This window comes from Thalassophryne amazonica, chromosome 16, assembly GCF_902500255.1.
Source record: "Thalassophryne amazonica chromosome 16, fThaAma1.1, whole genome shotgun sequence".
In the NCBI taxonomy this organism is placed as follows: domain Eukaryota; kingdom Metazoa; phylum Chordata; class Actinopteri; order Batrachoidiformes; family Batrachoididae; genus Thalassophryne; species Thalassophryne amazonica.
Genome location: NC_047118.1, coordinates 55,076,577 through 55,100,134, shown reverse-complemented (window position 1 = coordinate 55,100,134; position 23,558 = coordinate 55,076,577). Strand labels below are relative to the sequence as shown.

At 41.6% G+C, this 23,558-nt stretch overlaps 2 pseudogenes; both read left to right on the top strand.

The window, feature by feature from the left end:
• The first annotated feature begins 5,239 nt into the window (after nt 1–5,239).
• Nucleotides 5,240–6,372, top strand: LOC117528736 (annotated as a pseudogene).
• A 2,578-nt stretch (nt 6,373–8,950) lies between these two features.
• On the top strand, nt 8,951–9,791 carry LOC117528629 (annotated as a pseudogene).
• Nucleotides 9,792–23,558: the final 13,767 nt, after the last annotated feature.

The following is a 23,558-nucleotide window of genomic DNA, read 5'->3' as shown; positions in this document are numbered from 1 at the left end:
AGCCCTTAATGAACCTCCTGTAGAAATTAGGCAAAGCCGAGGAATGTTGCAGTTTCCTACGGCTTGTGGGTTGGGGCCACTCTCTCACCGCCGCAACCTTGGCCGTGATCAGGAGCGACGGAGTTGGAGGAGATATGAACCCTAGGAAGGACAAAGAGTGCGGTGAACTCACACTTCTCGCCCTTCACAAACAAGTCCGGTTCTCCAAACAACCGCTGCAGGACCTGACGGACATGCTCGACATGGGTCTCAGGGTCCGGAGAAAAGATGAGTATATCTTCTAGGTATACGAAGAAGAACCGGTGCAGGAAATCCGCAAGAACATCATTAACCAAACGTTGGAAAGTCGCGGGAGCGTTTGTGAAACCGAACGGCATGACCAGGTACTCAAAGTGACCCAAGGGGGTGTTAAATGCCGTCTTCCACTCGTCTCCCTTCCGGATCCGAACCAGGTGATACGGATTCCTAAGATCAAGCTTGGTGAACATCTTAGCTCCATGCAGGGACGTGAACACCGAATCTAATAGGGGCAACGGGTATCGGTTGCGAACCGTAATGTCGTTCAGTCCCCTATAATCAATGCATGGACGAAGTCCACCGTCTTTTTTACCCACAAAAAGAAACCCGCACCCATCGGGGAGGTGGAATTCCGGATCAACCCGGCGGCTAACGAGTCCCGGATGTAGGTCTCCATTGATTCGCGCTCAGGCCGTGAGAGGTTGTACAGCCTGCTGGATGGGAACTCACTGCCCGGAACCAAATCAATGGCACAATCATAAGGATGGTGGGGGGGGAAGAGTGAGCGCCAGATCCTTGCTGAACAGTCAACAAGGTCATGGTACTCCACCGGCACCATCCCCAGATTGGGCGGGACTCTGACCTCCTCCTTAGCCTGGGAAGCCGGGAGGAACCGAGGAACCTAAACATACCCGATGGCAGGTCTCGCTCCACTGAACCACTACCCCGGACGGCCAAAATCGATCCGGGGATTGTGTGTTTCAACATCCAGGGAAACCCCAAAATCACACGGGAGGTAGTCAGGAGTCACAAAAAACTTCGATCTCCTCCCGGTGATTTCCGGACACCAACAGAGTTACAGGTGGTGTCTTATGAGTGATTGGAGGGAAGTAGGGAGCCATCTAGTGCTCGCACCTGTACAGGCGAGGTAAGCGCCACCAGAGGGAGCCCATATCTCCCTGGCCCATCTGCTGTCAACAGATTCCCTTCAGAAGCCCGTGTCCACCAATGCCTGGGGCTTCAGGGTTGAGTCCTCATAGAGGATCGTAACTGGGAGTCGTGTGGCAATGTGGGTGTGTCCCACGTGAATGTCTCGGCCCACCCTTAGCCCAGTCTCTAGGGGCGGGGTTGGTGTTTAACCGCTCGGGGCAGTCTCTCACTTGGTGCTCTATCGAGCCACAATTAAAACATACTCCGTGGACCTGCCTCCTCTGTGTATCTGGTGCCCTAAATGTTGCCCTGCTCGTGTCCATAGCTTCGTCAGCAGGGGAGCTGTAGCCACACGGAGCGCCGGAACCGTGGAGCATGGGGAAGGCGGGACGCGGTCGGAACCAGAAGGGAGAGGGACGGCGCGTGCCCGGCCACGCCCTTCGTCTCGTTCCCGACGACGTTCTTCTAACCGATTGTCTAACCGTATGACCAGATCGATAAGCCCATCTAAATCCCGCGGTTCGTCCTTAGCCACCAGGTGCTCCTTAAGAACCAAAGACAGTCCGTTTACAAAGGGGGCGCAGAGGGCAGTGCTATTCCAGCCGGACCTCGCGCGCGATGCGGAAGTTGACTGCATAGGCAGCTGCGCTCCGACGCCCCTGTCTCATTGACAGTAGCACTGTTGAAGCGGTTTCTCCTCTATTAGGGTGATCGAACACAGTTCTGAACTCCCTCACAAACCCATCATATGTCTGAAGGAGCCGTGAGTTCTGCTCCCAGAGCGCTGTAGCCCAAGCGCGTGCCTCACGCGAAGCAGATTTATGACATAAGCTACCCTGCTAGCATCGGTCGCGTACATAACAGGACGCTGTGCGAAGACGAGCGAACACTGCATAAGGAAATCCACGCACATCTCCACACAGCCTCCGTACGGCTCGGGGGGCTTATGTATGCTTCCGGGGAAGGAGGGAGGGGTCGTTGAATGACCAGTGGAACGTCAATGTTACGCACAGGATCTACAGGAGGGAGAGCCACAGCGGTGCCCGGAGGGCGTGCTTCCACCTGTGCGGCAAGAGCCTCCACCCTGCGGTTCAGGAGGACGTTCTGCTCGGTCATCAAATCTAACCGAGTCGTGAAAGCGGTGAGGATCCGCTGCAACTCACCGATTACCCCTCCTGCGGACGCCTGCGCGTCCTGTTCTTCCATTGGCCGTTCAACAGCCGGTTGACGCCCCTCGGGATCCATGACGCTGGCCGAGATATCCTGTTGTGAAAGTGTAGGAACACGGACCCACAACAGGGGGCGCTAATGAACGGACAATGGAGGAAGTCAAATCACAAAGCTTTACTGTTGTGAACACGCACAACAAACACAACAGATTACAATTATAGCGGTAAGCCGAATTCCAATGGTGTGTGTGGGCAGGCTCGACAATAGGAGACGTCTGTCCGAGTCGAACCGGAACCACACGATTTCCTCTGCCACCGACCCCGGGAATACTGGAGCCGCCAAGTCCCGAACTCCCAGGTGGCCACTGCCTCCGCTCGTCGGATCCGGTACTGCTGGCAAGGAACAGAAACAGTCAGGTGTGGGTGCGGCCGCACCCAGCAACACACGGGGTGGAAACACCACCTCCACCTCTACTCAAAATAGTACTGTAGGATTGGAATGTGAGTACTTATCCTACTTCTTCCAATACGGTCTTCAGCTGACCTAAGCACAAGCAACACAGTATTAATTCTCAGAATAATACAACTGGCTGAGTTCGTTACCTCCTTAGTAGAGCGATATCTCGGCAATGAGGTGGAGATGCCGTCCTGCTGATAACCTCCCTGGTGATTGATATCAGCTGTCTCAGGTGATGGGTGACAGCTGTCACCCTGGCTGCTCCTGTGAGGCGGGCAGCGCCCTCCGATGTCTGGAGCCCGCACTCCAGACAGGGCGCCCTCTGGTGGTGGTGGGCCAGCAGTACCTCCTCTTCAGCAGCCCACACAACAATTTGGATGGGTTAAATGCAGACAAATTTCATTGTATGTATGTGTACAGTGACAATAAAAGGCTATATTATAAAGAATGTCTATAAAAACAGAATGGTGGGAGTTTGGAGCTGATTCTTTTGGCACAATATGACTCCTTTAATAATTATGTTATTAGATTTCATATTTAAATTTGTCCATTGAACTTTAAAATCTGGATGAAAACAAATCAATCGTTTTTAATGTGTTTTAAGCCCGTTCGAGTTCAGTGACGACGTTAATTAACGGTCATTAAAACCGAATCAACATTTTGTGCATGAAAGTCAGTAAACACACAAACTCCCATATTTGAGATTTAACAATAAGTTATCAAAGCAAGTTACTTTGTTTTTTTTTAAAAAGTATTGACATTAACACGTTTATTGCTCTCAGAAACGTCTTTATTTACAGACCACATCACTGACGTCAAAACAAAATGGAGCAAAGTGTGACTGAAGGCGTGATAGGTGCTGTAATTAATTAATCTAAATTAATGCTTTATTTTGACAGCCACAATTTTAATAGTTAATAGCGACAGCCTGTAGTTATTACTTATTTACAAGCTACTTAGGAAGCTAACGATTATCTTAGCGTCATGCTTTGTCTCTTCGTCTCTTTTCAGCTTGTATCTTCTCGTCTTCATCTTCAGATTGTTGTATGAATTCCCAAAGTCTTCTGTACTTTTCATGCGTGTTTCGTATTGCCGCCAGCAGCTTTCTCTTAAAACCTCACACAGCAGTAAACACACGGAGTCCACCATTGTTTTGATTATGTCGCATATAAAACTCGTCACTGCAGTTTGTTCTGCTGACCCCGCCCACGTTGAAGAGGTACTATTTGTAGTAGAAAAGGACACGCTTGGAACCAAACCAAGTAGAGTTGAGTAGTGCTGGAGTTTTGTAGTAGAAAAGCGGCTATCCAGGCTGGACAAACTGATCAGGCGGGCCGGCTCTGTGGTGGGCACGAAACTGGACTCTCTGGTGACGGTGGCAGAGAAGAGAACACTGGACAAACTGCTGGACATTATGGATGATGCCAGTCACCCTCTGCACACAGTCATCATCAACCAGACCAGCCACAGACTGCTCCTTCCCAAGTGCAGGACCAACAGATTGAAAAACTCCTTTGTCCAACAGACTGTACAACTCCTCACTCAGGGGAAAAGTAACAGGAAGACAGAGGACAGGAATGAGAAGGGGAGGAACAGTATTACCCAGTAACCAGCATTGATGAGTATGTCTGATATTTATATTGTGTATTTGTATTTATATTTATATTTGCAAACTGTTTTTCTTTTTTCACTTTTGATACTCTGTGTGCTGCTATACAATGCTGCTGGAACCTCAATTTTCCTGAGGGAGTCAATAAAGGGATCACTAACATTCTATCAAATCTAATCTAATCTACTTTTGTTATTGAAGTTTATTTGTTTAGTGAAAGCCCTACATATTATTACGTTATTATTGTTGAGTGCATTTATTTTGCACTTTTGCATCAAAATCAGAAGCTAAAAGTGCTTTACAATGATGCATCACATTAATCTGCGCACATGCACATCAGGGTTCTGCCAAGCAAGGCACTTAACTGCACACCAGGAGCAAATTGGGGATTAAGGGCCTTGCTCAAGCACTTGTAAAACTAGCAGGGAAAAACCGTGACTTATACTCCAAAAAAAAAAAATGCATATAACACTCAAGAGTCTTCATGGCTAACAATATTTTTATGATTGGTTTTGTAAATAGATGAACTTTGTTTAACAAGTGCAATTAATTACAATTAGCAAAAAAGTCATGCAACAAAAATGATCCAAATGTGGTTCACTGGCACACCAAACATAATTATCCAACAGTTGGATGGTAAGACTAGTAGTATGTGGAGCTAATTTATGTATGTGGGTAAAGACCAGCCAGGTTTTAAGGTTTAATGAGTCTAACTGCAGAGAGGAAAGTGAACAAATGTGGCTACAGCCAGTGTGCTCCAGTTACTAGAGCGAGGGAGGAGGGGAACTGCAGGGTTGGTTTACTGGTTTGTGACATCAGCAGCTTGTTGGATTGAGGTTCTGTGTCCTGCTGATTTTAATCCAAACTCATTAAGGAACACAGAGCAAGTGTCTCTGTCAACTCAGGGAAGAAAGTGACAGCAGAAGGAACAGGAACATCCCATCACAAAGAAGACAAGTGGATCTTTTTTATGAATCTAGAGACGGAGAATCAGGGGAAAATCAGGGGATTTTTCTGATTACATCTTCCCTTGTTTGTTCTAAACCTCTTCAGTTGCAATCCTACTGTGTGCCCGGGACAAACATGCCTACAAATGGAATTAACAAGGCCCTGAAGCTGCAGTTTGGCCTTATCAACCATGAAACCGATATCTTACCGCTGAGGGATTTGGCTTCAAGGTGAATGCCTCAGGCATGAGCATGAAGAAGAAACAGATTTGGACTTTGGAGCACGATGACCAAATGAACAAGGATGACCAGGTGGTGTTCCTGCGTAGCCATCTGGGACGCTATCTAGCCTCCGACAAAGATGGAAAAATTTCATGTGAGTCGGAAAAACCTGATGCAGATTGCCGTTTTCTGATTGTGCCCCAATCTGATGGCCGCTGGGCACTCCAGTCAGTACTGTACCTGCGTTACTTTGGAGGTTCAGCTGACTATCTGTCATGCTTTGAGCAGGATATTGGGGAAAAAGTGCTGTGGGCCATGCATTTGGCTCTACACCCCCAGGCCAGTCTGCTCAGCGTGGCTCGTAAGCGTTATGCCCATCTGTCCGCTTCCGATGGAGAGATCTCAGTGGACAGCAACATTCCTTGGGGTGTGGATTCCCTGGTGACCCTAGTATACCTGGATGGCAAGTACAGCCTGAAGACCTGTGACAGTCGTTTCCTTAGTAACGATGGTAAACTGGTAAAGGAGAACAGCCACACAACTGGATTCACACTGGAGCTGAAATACGGGAAGGTGGCATTTAAGGACTGTGATGGGAGATACCTGACCCCAGTCGGTCCCACCGGAACGCTGAAGTCCGGACGAACCTCAAAGCCTTTAAAAGACGAGCTGTTTGATCTAGAGGAGAGTCATCCGCAAGTAGTTTTTCAAGCTGCCACAAAGATTTGTCTCAGTCAACAAGTAAACAGATGGTCACGTAGTGTGAACAAGTCCCATTTTTCTGATCAAACTAAATTATGAATTGTATATCCAGTTGAAGTAGTTTCACTTCAGATGCTGCTGTACCATAGGTGTGAACAGTACTTTTTGATGAATGCTAAATCCTTTCATAAACTCCTTGAAATCTTCCCAAGATGTTAACAAAATTACTGAAAAATGCAGAATGCAGACTATGCCCAAGGCAGAGAGGTAGGTTTGTACTCTAAAAATGCAGCAAGTGATGAAATAGATCCCCAACAGCACAGTCAAACAGTTTAGTCATGTCAGTTATAACATTGTCTACGTATCACAAAAATGTCACAAACTGATACCAAACTATGACAACCTAGTGATATTATGGTATTATGTACGTTGGGTGTCATTTGCGTGATCATGCTATGACAAGGATTGGTTGTTTTATATTCTTTCAACAAATAAAAGGATAGGGCATGTGGAAATGTAGTCCATCGTACAGCATTCCTGTTTGGATAAAGACTAAATCAGTTTGCAGGAATATTGTAGACAGGTAGGCAGGACTCTGTTATTGTAAACCTAGCAAACACATGATGTAAATGCAAAGATGTATTTTGGTTAAGGCTTAATGCTGCCGCAACATCATTTTGTGGATTCTCAGCAACATTTCACCAGTGTTGAGGCTCAGCAAACAACTGTGCATTCAGAAAGTATTCACAGCGCTTTACTTTATCCACAATTTTATATTACAGCCTTATTCCAAAATGGATGAAATTCTTTTTTTTTTCCTCAAAATTCTACACACAATACCCCTAATGACAATGTGAAAAAGTTTTTTTGTTTGTTTTCTTAGATTTTTGCAAATCTGTTAAAAATAAAACTAAGAAATCACATGTACATAAGTATTCACTGCTTTTGTCATGAAGCTCAAAATTGAGCTCAGGTGCCCCCTATTTCCACTGATCAGCCTTGAGATGTTTCTACAGCTTAATTAGAGTCCACCTGAGGGAAATGTCTCCATATAAGTCCCACAGTTGACAGTGCATGTCAGAGCACAATCCAAGCATGAAGTCAAACGAATTGTCTGTAGACCTCTGAAACAGAATTGTGTGGAAGCACAAATCTGGGGAAGGGTGCAGAAACATTTCTGCTAATTTGAAGTTCACAATGAGCACAGTGGTCTCCATTATCTGCAAATCAAAGGAGTTCAGATCCACCAGGACTCTTCCTAGAGCTGGCCGCCCGTTTAAACTGAGTGATCAGGTGAAAGGGGCCTTAATCAGGGAGATGACCAAGAACTCTGTGGTACTCTGTCACAACATTCCTCTGTGGAGAGAGGAGAACCTTCCAGAAGGACAATGATCTCTGCAGCAATCTCTGCAGTATGGTAGAGCGGTGTTACACCCTGGCTCTTGGAGTGCAATTACTCTCCCATATAACAAGCGACCAGATGGAAGCCACTCCTTAGTTAAAGGCACGTGGCAGCCTGCCTAGAGTTTGCCAAAAGGCACCTGAAGGACTCTCAGTCCATGAGAAACAAAATTCTCTGGTCTGATGAGACAAAGACTGAACTCTTTGGCGTGAATGCCAGCGATCATGTTTGGAGGAACCAGACACCATCCCTATAGTGAAGCATGGTGGTGGCAGCATCATGCTGTGGGGATGTTTTTCAGCAGCAGGAACTGGGAGACTAGTCAGGATTGAGGGAAAGATGAATGCAGCAATGTACAGAGACATCCTGGATGAAAACCTGTTCCAGAGCACTCTTGTCCTCACACTAAGTGACAATTCATCTTTCAGCAGGACAATGACCCTAAGCACACAGCCAAAAATATCAAAGTAGTAGCTTTTTAATAAATTTGAAAAAAATAAAAACTTTTTTTCATGTTGTCATTATGGGGTGTTGTGAGTAAAAAAAAAAAAAAAAGCAAAAAATTGTATTCTTCGTTGACAAAACGTTTTGCACTTCATAGTGCCGCTCAATATCACACAGCATCAAAACACTGATGCATTTTAAGGTTTCAACCTATTGTGTATAAGATCTTGTTTTACATGTAGTTTTTACAGATTCCTCTCACTTTTTGGTTTCTAAGTGACCTGGTGTCTCATAAAGTCTAGTGACAAAAGTGGCGATGAGTTCTCCAAACAAAGCTAAGATTTACTTTTATTCAATCAATCAATCAATTTTTTTTTTTATATAGCGCCAAATCACAACAAACAGTTGCCCCAAGGCGCTTTATATTGTAAGGCAAGGCCATACAATAATGATGTAAAACCCCAACGGTCAAAACGACCCCCTGTGAGCAAGCACTTGGCTACAGTGGGAAGGAAAACTCCCTTTTAACAGGAAGAAACCTCCAGCAGAACCAGGCTCAGGGAGGGGCAGTCTTCTGCTGGGACTGGTTGGGGCTGAGGGAGAGAACCAGGAAAAGACATGCTGTGGAGGGGAGCAGAGATCGATCACTAATGATTAAATGCAGAGTGGTGCATTTTCAAACAAAGTTTAGGTTTGTGAGTGCTGAGTGGAGTTTGGAGTTAGATCTGATCGCCGTCAGTTCATCTCATCACAATCAGATAAATTGCTGAGACATTTAACATTCGTGTTTGCACACTGATGACTGCTCCATTTCATACTTAATTTAATTTAAAATAACAAAACCTTAAATCTCGCACCACCGCTGAAGGAGAGTTCATCCCTCTGGATCAGGTCGACATTGATGTCGGTTTTGACAGCGGCATTGACAGAATCTTCCTGGTGACTCCGATCACCATCGTGCATGAGATTGATAAGGACAGTCCATTCTATGATATGAGCAAACGGGACCTGGAAACGTCAGAATTCGAGATTGTCGTGATTCTGGAAGGGATGGTTGAGGCTACGGCCATGACAACTCAGTGTCGGAGCTCCTACGTGGCCAGTGAGGTCCTTTGGGGCCACCGCTTTGAGCCGGTGCTCTTTGAAGGAAAGAATTTCTACAACGTGGACTATTCTTGTTTTGACAACACATATGAGGTCCCCAGCACTCCCAGCTGTAGCGCCAGAGAACTAGCAGAGAGAAAGTCTGATACATCCAGCTGTCGGAACTCTTTTTGTTATGAGAATGAGGTGGCTCTTGAAAGAGTAGACATAGAAGACAAGTTTGAAGAAGAGAAAATTGGGGAGATTAAGGTGTTGAGGCTTGTGCTTTCGGAGGCACACGTTTGGCTGCAATGCCAGACTGTGAACACAACGTGGACTCTTTAGACCCGAGGTCTTTGAGAACGGAATCTGAAATGTGACTGCAGGGTACCAGGTGGATTAAAAAGTAGCACAGGTGTACTAGTTTTACATTTTGTCCTGATTTGTAAAATATTTTAAAAAAGATATTCACATATGGAACACCATGGATCTTCACACTCGATTCCCAGTTGTGCTCCCTGTCTGTGTCATTGGACAAGATGCTTTATATACATTGTTTCAGTCCACCCAGGTTTAAATGTGGTGTTGGCCTGGCATTGACTCTCTCTCTCGTAGACTCTCATCCGCTTCACATTATGGAATCCGGAGATCTGCGACAATGGGCTTCTTCAACAGTTGTGAGGAAAAAGTGTTTTGTGGCTGCAGGGATAAGATGGGAAAAATAGCTTCAGTCACATTTAGTGTGCAGTCTGAGCACACAGACATCTTGAAATTGATTAGTGCAGACTGCACATTTTTTTTCCAATATTTATTTAATTCATTTAAAAAAAAACAGAAAGCAGAAATGAATATATTACAAGACGTTGAATGAAAAGGAGCAGAGGGAAGAACAAGTCTTATATTTTCTGCCCCTTTTTAACAATACAATCTTTCAATTTTAAGCATCATTATTCAACACTGACTTATTTCATAGTTTCATACTTACTTAATACTCGTACATCTAGTTTAATACGTTTTTTTAAATAATTTAAGCAACCTTGATTCTTTGATTTCTTTGTTGAGGTTGTTCCATAATTTTACACCATTCACTGCAATACTCTTTTCCTTTACTTTGGTTCTGAATCTTGGTTTTTTAAAGACTTCTATTCCTTTCAAATTATAACTACTTACTCTTTTTTCAAACATATCTTGAATGTTTATTGGTATTTTTATTATCTTGGTGCATTGTTTGTAATATTTTCAAATCAACTAAATCATGAAATTTAAGTACCCTATACTTAATGAATAATGGATTAGATGGATCTCTAAAATGACTATTGCTAATCATTTTTAAAGCTCTTTTCTGCAGAATAAATAATGGTTGTGTATGGTGGTTGGTTGTGTTAAGTTTTACATGTTGATCCCAGATTTCTACACAGTAAATTAAATATGGGACAATCAATGAATTGTACAATGTTATAAACCATAACTATTTAACAAAAATTTTACTTTATGCAAAACAGCAATGGCTTTCCGCTATTTTTCCTTTTATGTAATTTATGTGTGACTTCCATGTAAGATCTTCATCAATCATGACTCCTAGAAATTCGTTTCTTTTACCCTTTGTATGTCATTCCATCTATTTTTAATGACACAACTCATTTTTTTCCACTCTGTCATTAAACAATATGAAATTTGTCTTATTAAGGTTTAGTGACAATCGTTTATATCAAACCAATGTTTAACTTTTTCCAACTCTGTATTTATCACTTGTACTACTTCCTGTATATCTGATCCAGAGTAAAATAATGTTGTATCATCAACAAATAATATGCTGCCAGTACTTTAGATACATTCACAAGTCAGTGATATACAAAATAAACAATTCGGGTCCAAGTACCTACCCTTGTGGTACTCCATAAATAATGTTACACAATTCTGATTTAGTAGTATTTATCTGAACAAACTGTTTTCTATTTTCTAAGTAGCTTTTTACCCACTGATGTGCAATACCTCTAATTCCATATTGTTGTAACTTGTGAAGCAATCTTGAGTGGTCGATAACATCAAAAAGCTTTTTTCAGGTCGATAAAATACTTACAAAAGTAATCCTTATTACTATTGTTGTTGATATTTTCTCTGTTAATTCCATAATTGCCATAGCTTGTCGAATGTTTTGTTCTGAATCCATACTGAGCATTATTTAAAATACGATGTTTCTCAATGAATTTGTCCAACCTTGTCACAAAACTTTTCCATAATTTTAGAAAACTGTGGAAGCAATGACACTGGCCTGTAATTTGAAAAATTATGTTTTGTCTCCATTTTTATATAATGGGACTACCTTGGCAATTTTCATTTCGTCTGGGAAAATTCCTGTTGACAGGACAGATTACAAATGTAAGTGAATGGTTCAATAACAGTTTCTATTATACTTTTTACAGTCATCATGTCTAAATCTTCATAGTCAGTTGATCTTTTGCTTACACAGTTTTTACATTCATTATATCAAATGTGCAAATTGGATTAGTGCAGATTGCACATTTGATATTCATTATATCAAATGTGCATCATTACATGCATTATATCAGTGTGCAAATTGCACTAATCAATTGCACATTTGATATAACAACTGGTTTAATTTGTGCAAGTTTCATGTAGAACGACTTTGAGGTCTAAATGTGTACTGTACATACAGAAAGCAGTTTTTGTTTCACTGCACAGACTTTGCTATTTAAAAAGGAAGATCATGGCAGTGAAAAGCTGTGAAATTCATGCATACTTCGTACAGTGGTACACAGAGATATAAAATTCTTCAGAGGCATCTGGAGCTTGGATCCCCTATCAATGTTTTAGAACAGTTGTGGTTATTTCATATGGGCAAAGCTGAAGATAAATGTGCAGTAAATGTGCTTCATAAGGCTACATCAGTACAATTAGCTTCAGTTGAAATGTGGTGTCCCCTTGACCTGATACAGTTGTTGGAGTCCTCAGCACTGAGGCCCCTGCATGATGGATCGTTTCACAAGAAATGCACCATGAGGACAGCGTTGAAGCTGATGTTCCCTCACAATGCAAGTGATACTGCTCATCTGGGTCTCCCTAAGTAACCGTTTAACCTAACAGTTAACAGTATCAGCTTTTGCATGGCAGCATATGAAGCAGGAAATTTATATTTTTGAATGATTTACAGGCACGTTACTTTGTATATTCATTCATCCAAAAAGTGTGTAAACAGAACCTAAATTAGATCTGAATTTGCCCCTTTACATGCAAAAATAGTAGCAGTATTTGAAAACAGCAACGGTTGTCATTTTTACGCTGCCTTTTTGAAGATGTGAATTCAGACGTCCCATGAATCACCATAATTTGATATTGGTTGTATGTTTGTGCGTTGTGATAAAATAATGCGAACGACTTTTACATAGTGGTGCACTGACATCTGAAGACATATGGTGGCATGGTTGCGAAAAGGATTTCCTCAAAAGGAAACAAAAAGCTATGACATTTCAAATAAAGCTTTGACAGAAGACACATGGGAGAGCTGAGCCTTGATTTGAGTTTATGCTTGAAGGCATAGATTCATCAAGGTGCTGAAAATATTACTGAGATATTTTGATTCCATATTTGTCAGGGTCGTATCGTGGAGTTGCCGCACCATCACACCACCAGCAGCCTGAAGTTTCAACATAATGCGGAGGGATTCTCCAAATTAAATGATGAATTCACAACAATAGATATGCAGCAGCATTGCATTATTTTGAGAAGATTTTAGGTCAATTCAGTGTTCTGTAACTTTTTTTAAATGGCATATTGGAGGACGGGACAGTTGGCTGTGATGTTATGTTCTCTTGTACACTCAAGAATGTATGACTAGTTCTAAACATGATGGATCAGTGTTTAATTTTAATTAATGTGAAATGTTTCTCTCGTCTGACTCGTAGGAGCCTTTGCCTTCTTTCTCGAGGCTGCAATATTGTTGAAGGAGACACTGACCTAAGTACTACCTACAAGTGTTTCCTTCCAGAGACCCCTGTCAGGGTTCAAATGATTGTTATTTGGAACTTTAATTCTGATGTACTCTCAGTTCTTTTCTTTGATCCCCATTATGATTTCTCATTGGGTGTGTACATGTTTCTTTTGAAACCCCGACACAGGGTTGCAAAAAGGAAGAAGGACATTCGTGAGGCCGACATGCTTTCCAAAGTCAATAGCGGTTCTGCTGGTACTGAGGCAACCCATCACTGGCAGACCTGATGGTGCAAACAACATGGCTTCTTTGACGATAAAGGTAATACTGACATGAGTTCATGTCGACACAATGAAAGCTACAAGTCTAATTTCATTAATCTTACAAAGCAACTCACAACTAAAGGGAAATTGTTGCTTGTGCACTGGATTTGTTTGGTGGATTTGTGCAGTCAGTGTGCATGTGGAACCTGTGTACACATGGTTTGCGTGCATCACTACAGTTGTGTTTCCATAAACGTTGCATGTCTCTAGATCATCACAATTCATACAAAATCCAATTTTCTTATCTTCACAGGTGCCACAAAGAAAATGTGTCATATTTTACTCACCATCATCATTATTCTCGGGAAGTTTCATTAATATTTAGTCGACCAGGGTTTGAACTACGGCTTTCTTACAGATAAATTCATCACAGACTTCTAGTCAGTTTAATTCTTCTTATTATTATTATTATTAATATTTATTTTAGTAGCTTGTTGGGTTTCAGCAGATGTTTGCTTTCATTGCACCTGTTTATTCTTCCTCTCCAGGTGTTTTTCTTCTCCTTCCATTGGAGTGACCGACATGACAGCTTCACCAGAAACGCCTGCAGAACTCAGTTATCTGACCCCAGAGCTGAAATAGGCTTTAGAGAGGTGGCTCGCTGACCACAGCAAGGTCAGTGGAGCTAGACCTGGTTAAGACTCTAGAAATGATATTCAGCTCCTATAACAGATATTTCATTGGTTTTTTTTTGTTTTTTTTTGTTTTGTTTGTTTGTTTTTTCGATTAGACTGTGATGTGATAAAGTGTTTACAGGCACTTGGGATGTTGTGTAATTTTAATGTTTTTGTTGTGTGTAATGTGCGTGCATATTTATTTGTGTATGGTATGTTGTATATTTATCAGAAGCTGTTTGACCTGTGGCTCTCATCAGATTGTGGGCGACCCGTTGCAGCAGACAAAATGACTGACTTTGCCCTGAAGACTCTAGGGTTGGTCACGAGCCCCCCCCCCCCCCCCCCCTCCCATCCCACATGACTTTTAAAAAAATATGCAAACATGGATGCAATAAATTAGTAGTAGATTAAGTTGGTTCCACTCCTCCAGCCAATGCAAAGCAGTCAGTATCGGGTTATTTGGTCACGTGACTTTTAGTCAGGATTCTGACATTTGCTGTTTGGCTGAGACACACCGCTCTCTGATTGGCTGCAGCTTTGTTGTACAACGTTTCAACCTCCAAATGTTTTCGGTTGCCGTGCGATTCCAGACACACAAAGCAAATACCTGGTTTCCATTTTGTTTGAGGGAGGTGAGATAAACTCCCACCCCGACATTTGCGACATTTTGCAACTAGTTTGTCTCACTTTTCAAGTCTTTCAGTTGTTTTTCACATTTTCTGCAGTTACGGCACAGCCAATCACAGAGCGTGGCGTGATAGTCCAATAGCGTCCGATGTATCAGATGGACCAATCACAACCATGTTTTCAAAAACACGCTACCTGTCTCTTTGTATAAGAGACTGGGTACCATGCTAGTATAGATTTGTCTTTTTCATTATCCTGGAATTTTATTTATTTTATTTTTTTAAAAATGAAAAGTCTAATTTTCTCAGAGCTTTTGTTTACCATAGTTACTTTCTGTGCTTTATCATTTTCTTTGAGGGTAAACTTTTTCCTTTACACTGAGTAATGTGTATTTTGTACTTGGTAGGGTGCCAGTGTGGTCCCCAGCCTTTGTTCTAAGACCTACACAGTCCTTCATCATGTGTGATGTTGTTTGGCTTTCATCTGTGTTCCTGCTCTGAAAAGTCCACGACTTGTTATCAAGGTATGTGTTGTTAAAGTCTTTTTTTTTTCTCTTTGGTCATTCTTTATCACCAGTGTTTGCCACAGTTACTTTGAAAAAAGTAATCCAATTACAGATTACTGATTACTCCTTGAAAAAGTAACTTAGTTACTTTACTGATTACTCAATTGTAAAAGAACTAGTTAGATTACTATTTACTTTTTAGTTACTTTCCCCAGCTGCGCGACAACAACCCTCTCAACATGACAATGATACCTGTTTTGCCAAAACTCACTTTATAGTCACCCTTTCTTGACTTCAATGAAAATAATACTTTTTTTATAAAAAAGTAAAATAAAGACGTCTTTCTTGACCTCATATTTAACTGTTGACAGCACTGTAACAGTAAAACTTGCAATTTCAAACCTACATTGTTTATAAATGTACTATTAAATTCTAACATTTTCTAACATTTAAATTCTCTCTAAACATTTACTTGTCGAAATTATTATTATTTAAGCATATTAGTAGTTGTAGTAAAAACGGCTTCAAAACTGGACCTTTAATCTAGGGGTGTTGTGGGGGCACATCCCTCCCCCACGCCCCCTTCCATCTGGATTCGCCCCTGCTTTGGCGTTTGGGCACAAAGAATGGATAACATTTATTTATGCAGAAAACAGACCAGATTTACAGGTAAGAAAGTTTTAATTGCGTTTTCCACATCATGGTGGTCCTTAAAAGAGAGTTTAGGGTGCATTTGAGTGGAAAATAGTGTTAGTTGTTGATGCGTCGCCGAGGATCAGCTGTTTTACGAAACGATACGGAGCGCTCAGCTCGAATTCTATAAAAAAATGTCTTTGTAAAGCTCAGTGCAGTGTGCTGATCACCGCGCTTTAAGAGGTGAGGACGAGTCGAGCAGCTGCAAAAAAACCGCGATTAAAGCTCACAGCTCACTTAAAGTGGGACGTTCAGTCGAACCCCGACCTCCGGCCCACGGACCAAGTTTATGGCTGTTATCGACCCACAATGAAAAATAATTAGTAACGCACAGTGACAGGGAGAAGTAACTTTAATCTGATTACTGACTTGAAAGATTACGCGTTAGATTACTCGTTACTAAAAGAAGTGTCAGATTAGAGTAAGTAACGCGTTACCGCATCACTGGTTATCACTAACTCTGTTCTTCTCTCTGAAGATATCTTGGGAAAGACTGATCTTTTTTTGTCCTGTTTTGAGTTTTTTTTTAGCTTAGTTCTTTTTTACCCTATGCCATAGGGTATAGCTAAGGCTTTTTGTCCGTCTGTCTGTCTGTCTGGCTCAGCATCCCCTCATTACCCCATCCCGTAGAGATGGTGCCTGCTCCCAGACCACCATAACCAGCAAAAATCTATTAGCATAAAAATTCAAAAAGAAAAAATAAATATAGCACCTTCAATTGCACCACAGACTAAACAGTTAAATGTGGTCTATTAAACATTAGGTCTCTCTCTTCTAAGTCCTGTTGTAAATTATATAATAATTGATCAACGTATTGATTTATTCTGCCTTACAGAAACCTGGTTACAGCAGGATGAATATGTTAGTTTAAATGAGTCAACACCCCCGAGTCACACTAACGGTCAGAATGCTCGTAGCACGGGCCGAGGCGGAGGATTAGCAGCAATCTGCCATTCCAGCTTATTAATTATCAAAAACCCAGACAGAGCTTTAATTCATTTGAAAGCTTGTCTCTTAGTCCATCCAATTGGAAGTCCCAAAAACCAGTTTTATTTGTTTATTATCTATCGTCCACCGGTCGTTACTGTGAGTTCTCTGTGAAGTTTCAGACCTTTTGTCTGACCTTAGTGCTTAGCTCAGATAGATAATTATGTGGGGCGATTTTAACATCCACACAGATGCTGAGAATGACAGCCTCAACACTGCATTTAATCTATTATTACTCTATCGGCTTTGCTCAAAAAGTAAATGAGTCCACCCACCACTTTAATCATATCTTAGATCTTGTTCTGACTTATGGTATGGAATTGAAGACTTAACAGTATTCCCTGAAAACTCCCTTCTGTCTGATCATTTTTAATAACATTTACATTTACGCTGAGGGACTACCCAGCAGTGGGGAATAAGTTTCATTACACTAGAAGTCTTTCAGAAAGCGCTGTAACTAGGTTTAAGGATATGATTCCTTCTTTATGTTCTCTAATGTCATATACCAACACAGAGCAGAGTAGCTACCTAAACTCTGTAAGGGAGTTAGATTATCTCGTCAATAGTTTTACATCCTCTTTGAAGACAACTTTGGATGCTGTAGCTCCTCTGAAAAAGAGAGCTTTAAATCAGAAGTGTCTGACTCCGTGGTATAACTCACAAACTCGTAGCTTAAAGCAGATAACCCGTAAGTTGGAGAGGAAATTGGCGTCTCACTAATTTAGAAGATCTTCACTTAGCCTGAAAAAGAGTTTGTTGCTCTATAAAAAAGCCCTCCGTAAAGCTAGGACATCTTTCTACTCATCACTAATTGAAGAAAATAAGAATAACCTCAGGTTTCTTTCAGCCTGTAGCCAGGCTGACAAAGAGTCAGAGCTCTATTGAGCTGAGTATTCCATTAACTTTAACTAGTAATGGACTTCATGACTTTCTTTGCTAACAAAATTTTGACTATTAGAGAAAAAATTACTCATAACCATCCCAAAGATGTATCGTTATCTTTGGCTGCTTTCAGTGATGCCGTATTTGGTTAGACTCTTTCTCCTCCGATTGTTCTGTCTGAGTTATTTTCATTAGTTACTTCATCCAAACCATCACATGTTATTAGACCCATTCCTGCCAGGCTGCTCAAGGAAGTCCTACCATTATTTAATGCTTCAATCTTAAATATGATCAATCTATCTTTTTTAGTTGGTTATGTACCACAGGCCTTTAAGGTGGCAGTAATTAAACCATTACTTAAAAAGCCATCACTTGACCCAGCTATCTTAGCTAATTATAGGCCAATCTCCAACCTTCCTTTTCTCTCAAAGATTCTTGAGAGGGTAGTAGTAAAACAGCTAACTGATCACCTGCAGAGGAATGGTCTATTTGAAGAGTTTCAGTCAGGTTTTAGAATTCATCATAGTACAGAAACAGCATTAGTGAAGGTTACAAATGATCTTCTTATGGCTTTGGACAGTGGACTTATCTCTGTGCTTGTTCTGTTGGACCTCAGTGCTGCTTTTGATACTGTTGACCATAAAATTTTATTACAGAGATTAGAGCATGTCATAGGTATTAAAGGCACTGCGCTGCGGTGGTTTGAATCATATTTGTCTAATAGATTACAGTTTGTTCATGTAAATGGGGAATCTTCTTCACAGACTAAAGTTAATTATGGAGTTCCACAAGGTTCTGTGCTAGGACCAATTTTATTCACTTTATACATGCTTCCCTTAGGCAGTATTATTAGACGGTATTGCTTAAATTTTCATTGTTACGCAGATGATACCCAGCTTTATCTATCCATGAAGCCAGAGGATACACACCAATTAGCTAAACTGCAGGATTGTCTTACAGACATAAAGACATGGATGACCTCTAATTTCCTGCTTTTAAACTCAGATAAAACTGAAGTTATTGTACTTGGCCCCACAAATCTTAGAAGCATGGTGTCTAACCAGATCGTTACTCTGGATGGCATTTCCCTGATCTCTAGTAATACTGTGAGAAATCTTGGAGTCATTTTTGATCAGGATATGTCATTCAAAGCGCATATTAAACAAATATGTAGGACTGCCTTTTTGCATTTACGCAATATCTCTAAAATCAGAAAGGTCTTGTCTCAGAGTGATGCTGAAAAACTAATTCATGCATTTAATTTCCTCTAGGCTGGACTATTGTAATTCATTATTATCAGGTTGTCCTAAAAGTTCCCTAAAAAGCCTTCAGTTGGTTCAGAATGCTGCAGCTAGAGTACTGACGGGGACTAGCAGGAGAGAGCATATCTCACCCGTGTTGGCCTCTCTTCATTGGCTTCCTGTTAATTCTAGAATAGAATTTAAAATTCTTCTTCTTACTTATAAGGTTTTGAATAATCAGGTCCCATCTTATCTTAGGGACCTCGTAGTACCATATTACCCCATTAGAGCGCTTTGCTCTCAGACTGCGGGTTTACTTGTAGTTCCTAGGGTTTGTAAGAGTAGAATGGGAGGCAGAGCCTTCAGCTTTCAGGCTCCTCTCCTGTGGAACCAGCTCCCAATTCAGATCAGGGAGACAGATACCCTCTCTACTTTTAAGATTAGGCTTAAAACTTTCCTTTTCGCTAAGGCTTATAGTTAGGGCTGGATCAGGTGACCCTGGACCATCCCTTGGTTATGCTGCTTTAGACGTAGATTGTGGGGGGTTCCCATGATGCACTGTTTCTTTCTCTTTTTGCTCCGTATGCATCACTCTGCATTAATCATTAGTGATCGATCTCTGCCCCCCTTCACGGCATGTCTTTTTCCTGGTTTTTTCCCTCAGCCCCAACCAGTCTCAGCAGAAGACTGCCCCTCCCTGAGCCTGGTTCTGCTGGAGGTTTCTTCCTGTTAAAAGGGAGTTTTTCCTTCCCACTGTGGCCAAGTGCTTGCTCATAGGGGGTCGTTTTGACCGTTGGGGTTTTTCATAATTATTGTATGGCCTTGCCTTACAATGTGGAGCGCCTTGGGGCAACTGTTTGTTGTGATTTGGCGCTATATAAGAAAAAAGTTGAAGTTGATTGAAGTCCAGTCCTATTACTGCCATAGTCTTCAAATTTACAGGCAACATTCAGATGGTGAACTTTGACATATTTTAAGAGGTTAAAAAGTCATATTCTTTTATTTTATGGTACGATCTCATGGACGTTAGTGTGGTGATGTCACTTCCTGGTGTCGCTAGCTGCTAGCTGCTAACTGCGCTTCATTTTTGGCTAAATATAACATCTTTATCATATATTATGTAAAAGCTAGTGAGAAATAAACACTTCTAAATCTGGAAATGCTGTTTTTGGATCCTGATAACACCTCTGAAGTGATTCTGAAGAAACTCTGCTGACGTTAGGGTGCACGCTAAGTTCCGCTAACTCAAAACTAACTTCCGCGCTTGTCAAAAGCTCATGTACACATACACACACGCCGTCCTGCAGACACAGTTGAAATGTAAATATTGTTTGATCGATTGATTGATTGATAGAGGGGCTTTATTGAACATGTACAAATTGTACATAAGGCAATAGGAGCTTAATAATTAAATGAACAATTGCAAATTATAATGAAGACAATGCTCATACGGCCGAGGGTATTTTAGCATTGCATTATATTTTTGTTTCTGTCGGGCCTAATTCTGACTTTGTTTTTTCAGGGTTTCTCTGACGTGCTCCCAGGGAGGTGTTGGCCATTCCAGGGTGCAGGGAAATCTTTTCATCTCTCTTTCCCACCCAGTGAAAATCACCCATGTAACGCTCGACCATGTGCCTCCTTACAGTAGCCCCACTGGCCGCATCGACTCAGCCCCCAAACATTTTGAGATATATATGAGTCACCACAATCTAGAATCTAGAAAAGAAATATGGAACTGCATGACAAATGTATTTACACACAGAAGTGTTGACTTTATTTTGTGCTCGTGGATATTCTGTACTTTGTTTCACTTTGTTTCTCTGACATGTTCTCATTCTTTATCAGGGGATGGTCAGCAAGTTAGACGATGGACGGTAATCCAGCGCAGATGTTTGAGCTTCCGGTGAGTTCAAAGAGCTGATCTGGTTTTGATTGCAGTTTATAATCTGTCTTTAATTTAAATCCCTTTTGGTATTTGCTACAAGGCAGCAATCTGCTGTATTTCAGACCTACGCACATTCTAACAGCATGTTTCTTCTTTGTTCTTCTCTCTGTCTACAGAAACCCAGTGAGGTGTTCTATCATTGTGGAGTTATGTGTCCTCAGCAACTGGGGTCACGCTGAGTACACGTGCCTGTACCGTTTCCGTGTCCATGGAACGATGGCCTCCACATGACCTTGAATGTGACCACAGCAGATCTTATATACATTTTTAGGATATATTTGTTATTTTTATATGTATATGGCTGGTAGTTTGTAGAATGTAAATAATAAATTGATGTTTAAAAGCAAACAAGCAGTGGTATGTATTCTACATCATGTATTGGAGTATCAGTATCAATATCAAGTTTGTCTCCTTGTGGCTGTCAGGTTGATTTCTCTTCAGCTGTGATTGAGGATTTTGTCCACGTGCTGACATTTAGTCATTAATTATCCTTCCAGAGTCTTTAAGTCTCAAATTTTCCTCAAAGAAATAAAAGCAATTTAATGGTTTGGACCAAATTAAAATCAAGTATCTTTTTTCTTCTGTCCTATGAGTCTAAAAGTATAAATCATGATGCCATTGCTTTTTAACACATGTAACTGTGTGAAAGCTTAAAGTTACAGTGTGTATGATTTAGTGTCAGCTTGTGCTGACGTTTCAGATTGCAGTGTGACAACATTGTTCCACATTTCTGCATCGTTTGGTGACGGGGATTTATGCCCCTTTTCTTTCTGTTGTTTTTGATTTTTAGATATTTAGATATATTTACTGTCATTACAATAAGTGCAATGAAGTTACAAGTGTAATGAAATTATCTTCACACCCAATCACCTCAGAAAAAAATACAGCAATTAATGCACAATTATTACAAATTGAATGTAATAATGGCACACATCAGAATTAAAACAACCATACATATACAATTGATTGTTTATGTACGCTAAACTTTAAGACGATCCATCATCCAAATTGAGGCAATGTGAGTGTAGGGTGGCCAGCCGCAGAAGTATCCCGCATAGCCGCAAGCTCGGGGGGAGAGGCAGTGCAGATGCAGGGGGGGTGGTTGGGAGGAGGAGGCGTGCGTCATGTGTGCAGATGAGATGAGCTCGTATCAATCAGATGAGTTCATATCAATCATATGAGTTTGTATCAGTTTCTGTCAGTGTGTGCATAATGTCTGGAGTTGCCTTGACAACATCAGACTGTAGGGGAGGGCAGAAAGATAAGAGGGGCAGCCGAATGGTTCACCAAGGCTGTAGAGATTCTTCTGGAGGAAAACAGTGGGGTATTTTGGCCTGCAGAGGCTGATAAGCCTGCCATGTTTAGGGTTAAGCAGAAAAACACCATTTATATCTCCTCTGACCGACCAAATCCAGTTTGAGTATTCCCTGGTCTCCGACATCTTCCTTTGCAAGGTGTACATGTGCTCCGAGATGTTTTCCAACTTACATCTGAGTTCAAGGGTTAATGCAGTCTGAGACTGTACCACCTTGCTCAACTCATTAATCATGACGGGCAGGTGAGGGGTCGTGGTTCTGTTAGCAGCCGTCTTGCCAATTCTCCAGTAGGTCAGGGCAGCACATAAACCAATAAGCACCAGCCCTCCCACTATAAAACCAAATATAGTCTTCAGCGTTTTCCATAGAGCATGGTACCAGGCACGCAACGCACCACTTCTCCCAGGTGTCGAGAACGTAGCCTGCAGTGTAGGTTCCATCTGGGCATGCAGGGTCCCCCAGCCCTGATTTCCTTGTTAAAAAAATTGTGTCAATAGCATTCAGAGACCAGCTGATCAATTCCATGGTTAATCAAAATATAGTTTGAAGAATGCATAGTCTGTTGAAGTAGGGACTTTGAAGGTTGGAGCAGAGATAGAGGAGAGAAGATGAGATGCGACTGCCCTTGCCGGAGTCCCAAGCAGTTCCAAGCAATGTTCTAAAGAAGGTGCAGCTCCTCTGGTCAGGACTCAGGGGGGATTCCTTCACTTTAAGGACAAAGAACACTCTTTTGAAGATGCTCAAGTTCACATTTTGGATTGTGAACATAGATGTTTTGAGAGATGGATAAAGGAAGCCATCCATGTCAGAACTGAAAGACCTTCTCTCAGCAAGGGTTGATGTCTGAGACCTTGTTGACATTGACACAACTTACCGTGTTGTCGTTTTAACCCTTCCCAGCAAAATCAGAACCATTTCACTTATCCCCCAAAAGGACATGAGCCAAATGACCCAATGAGGACAGAAGTCCAGTTGCCTTGAATCAACTTCAGGAAGCTTCATGTTGTTGCTTAACAGTTGGTTTTCTTCCAGCAGCTTGCGGTCACTGCCAGAGGAATTTTATGGTTACACATGTTGATTTGTCAAAGGTTTACACTGGATATTGTTCCTGAAGTAATGATGTACATAGAGCTTGGGGTGTATGGGACCTTGAACAAGAGATCTTCTTTTTGCAAGGCAGGAGCACGACCACTGTGGACCTGCTCCCATGTTATTGTAGACATATCAGGAATATGTTGAGTGTTTTAGGACACAAATACTTAGATTTTACA